Genomic DNA, 3,798 nt, shown 5'->3' with positions numbered 1-3,798 from the left:
CACATTTTGGAATTCTTTTGAATATCCCTTTGAACATTTTCCATTTTCCATACATGGACTATTTGGATTTTATATTCCACATGGTCCATGTACCATATTTGCTTTTACAATTTGAAAAAGTCGAAGACACTGGTCTTCATCTGGAATTTCTGCCCTAACTATATGGTCAAATGTCATCTTCTGTTTGTAATTTGGATTCACTAATATCAGCAATTTGTGAGTGTGAGGCAGTCCATGTTTCTGAAATTCAATGATATGAATTTAAACTATTACTTTGCCACAGTCTATGCTTAAAATGGAGAAGGAGAAAAGGATATAAAAATGAATTTTAATTCTACCACATCACAAGATGTTTGTGCTAAGATGGCTAATGTGTGCCAACATCAAGAGATCCCTCCTCCCAGGAACCAAGAGGAAGTTTCTCAAAACTAGAAGGGAAAGTTATTTTTTCCCCAATGTCGATCCAGTTTTGGAGACATTCTATTAGTACTATATGTCCTTCCCCTCAACACCGCAAGTAACAATGAAGCGTTCTGTGTGCTAACAACATAGCTTAAAATAAAAGTGAAACAAAATTCTGCATTTTTATAAAACTCTATAAAAAATAGTATTTCAAACTGTACAGTTACCAGAAATACACAGTTATCAAAAATGCACACACTTCACTTGGCATCTCCAGCACCTTCAGCTTGCTGTGCCTGGCCTGTTTTGGCATCTCCACTTTTTGCAGGGTTATTCCCATTCTTGCCAGCATCAGCTTTCCCCTTTTCCCCTTTCGGTACTTAACCTTCTTTGCAGGGCCCTTTTTAGGCTTTGGCTCTGGCTTTGGAGGAGCAGGCTTAGCTGATAACCTGGGGGATCTTCTCTGTGGCCCATTCTTTGACTTGGTTATATCTCCTTTAGCAACTGCTTCAGCCTTTCTCTTAGGCATGATGGTGATGGTGGCAGGACTTCTGGGTGGGATGCAGGGATCCAGCAGTGCAGGCTTTGCTTGAATTTTCCATCAAGCAAAGAAGAGTGAGTAGAGATTACTTCTGCTGAACCATTGATACTATTTTAAGATTTATGGGAGGTCATTGATAGCAAATTTATTTGATAAGTCTTCCTTATTGTCCAATGTTAATCAACTTAAACATTAAGGGCTTTTAAAATTCATATAAACAACATTTAAAATAAAAATTACTTTCCTAAAACAAAACAAAAATATTTAGTGAAAGGGCAGCATTGTTTTATATTTTTAAAAAATGTTTTGTTGAGGCATGATTAATGTACAAAAACTGTACATATTTAATGTACTTACCTTGATGAGCTTGGAGATAAATATACATTTGTAAAATCATCAACATGATCGAGGTCATAGATCTATTTATCACTTACAAATGTTTATTCCACCCTCTTATTTATTATTGTTATTTTGTGATAAGAACACAACATAAGATTTCTATTCTTTGTAATACAATACAGTATATAATACAGTATTGTTAACTGCTGTATTATAGGCCATAGAGTAGATCTCTTGGACTTATTTGCACAATGGAAACTTGTACCCTTCAATTAGTACCTTCCCGTTATCCCTAACGCCAGCCTCTGCCAGTCACAATTTCACTCTCAGTTTCTGCAATCAACAGACCTGAAATTTTATCCTGGTTCTATTACTCACTGCCTGTGTGACTTTGAGGATGTAACCTAGACTCTCTAGTTCTAGTTTCTCATTTGTAAACAAAGGTATTTCCATGAAGATAAATTGGCATAAATATGAGCTAGGCTTACAAAAATATCTTGTGCATATCTTTGTGTACTAAATAAATGTTTGTGTCCTTCCTTTTTGTTTTCTTTAGTACTTAAGTCTATATGAATCTATTTGGTCTTATGAGCTTTTGTGCTTTAAACAGGCCTCCTCTAGCTGAGCCCTTCCTAAGCAGAATGAAGAATTTCCAAATTCTGCACTGTTCAAAGCCAACAACCCTTCATAACATAGAGCACACTTGAATGTCCTCAACACTAGGAAAGTGAAAGAAATTTCCATTACTTGCAATTATTTCACTTGTAACAATTAGGTATTAATCTTATGACTCATGATATTGCCTTATATTGAAATAAAAGGAAGAAAATTCATAAGAAGGTAAAGGGAAAATCAGTGTGAGCTATTAAAAAGTTCCCTGTTCATTTCTGAAATAAATTTAGTGTGCTTGTTTTCAAAAGAATTGCCACTTCAGGGAAGAGAGGAGACAATCTATTAAAGGAGAAAAAAGTTTCTAAAGAAGTTGAGAGGTTCTTTTTATTTTCTTAAACTAATTTTCACTGCCAAGTATTGGCTCTTGGAAAATACGGTTAGCCAGCTATAAAGTCGTAACAGCAAATAATAAAAGCAATGAAATGTACAATTAAGGATCACACACCCCAGACAGCTTCTAGTTCATTAGTCATCCTCTTATCTCACCCCAGAAGGTTTCTCAATCTGTTTTTTCCTCCAAGACTCAACTTCAGTGAAAGCGACGATAAGGTTCACTCTTTTTTATAGTTCTTCCTTGCACAAAGCAATGCTCTCTTAAAGATGAAGTTTAATGCTCCCTTAGGAATTGCTGTTCTTTTTAGACTTCTTTTCTGCTTGGTCGAATTCTCTTTTTCTCAGTCAATGTTGTAAACTAGATCAGTAGTCATAGGGATTTTTATTGGATTCATGAGTAGAGAGAGTTCAAACCAAATTGTGTGAAATTTGGGGGAAGGGATTATTCTAGAATGTTTAAGGGTGCTATATGTCAAGAGCTGCATGTCAAGAGCTGGAAGCAGGAACAACATGTGGATGTACACGTTCAAAATAGGAGGAAATGTGTACTCCCCTCAAAGTGATGGTAGGCTATGTAAACAAGCGCACTGTAGTGGTCTTGGAATAATAACAGGATGGGAACAAAATGTGGGACCACTCATCTATCCTGACTGGTGATGCAGGAGATGCGGAGTGGTGGAAGGAAGGTCATGTTTATTGTGGATCCTAGAATGATGAGAAGTCACCCTTCTCTTCAAAGCACTCATCAGGAGCCATAATGGTGGGGCCATGAATTCCTTATGCCCAGGAGTAAGATACTTGGCAAAAATCCCAGGGATCTTCAGGACTTTTAACTTTTTTAATGCTATAGAATGATTCTGTGGCCTTAAACAGTCACTTTGTTTATCCAATTATAAACTAGTAGGATTGGTAATTAAATATTTTAAATTTCCTTCTGTAAGGGATGCATAAAAGCTTGGTGACAAGACATGGGGATAGAAGATAACAGACTCTGGCTATTTTAACTTTGCTGGTGGAGCCCCCTTCTTCTTGCCCTTTGGTTACCTTTGGAAGCCACTGTCCAGCATTGTGATGCTCTCAAACAAGCCTCCTCAAGTAATTCTTCCTCATTGCTGATTTGAGCTGTTAAGATTGTTCTTCTTAAATGTAAGTTAGGAATGGCCTACTCAGAACCAATATTCCCATTTGGTTCATTCCCTAAACGGATTAGGGACTTCCCTTTGTGTTTTCAAAGACAACTGTGCTCACCTTAGTATTAAAAAAAAAAGTAACTATGTATTGTAATGGGTTAGTTGTCTAGTCAACTTTTGGAAGAGAGAAGGAAGTTTTAATAATCACTTCAACCTGACATTCAGCACAGAGATAAGAACATAGTAAATGTTAATAAATGTTTGCTGGATGAATAAATAAAGGAGTCAATGAGTGAATGAGCTCACATTTTGCTAACAATATGATGGTTATAAACAGTCTTTAGTTGCACAGAGATTAGGATATTATTGAGTACAACAGAA

General features: G+C 36.3%; 1 pseudogene across 1 annotated transcript; it reads right to left on the bottom strand.

Moving 5' to 3' along the window:
- Positions 1-576: 576 nt before the first annotated feature.
- Positions 577-931, bottom strand: LOC311627372 (non-histone chromosomal protein HMG-17-like; annotated as a pseudogene). The gene has a single exon. The product of its transcript is annotated as a non-histone chromosomal protein HMG-17-like (transcript).
- Positions 932-3,798: the final 2,867 nt, after the last annotated feature.

The sequence above is a fragment of the Pipistrellus hanaki genome (assembly GCF_964339955.1).
Source record: "Pipistrellus hanaki genome assembly, chromosome: 1".
In the NCBI taxonomy this organism is placed as follows: Eukaryota; Metazoa; Chordata; class Mammalia; order Chiroptera; family Vespertilionidae; genus Pipistrellus; species Pipistrellus hanaki.
Note: the sequence above shows the minus strand (reverse complement) of the source record. Positions and strands in the feature narration are given on the sequence as shown.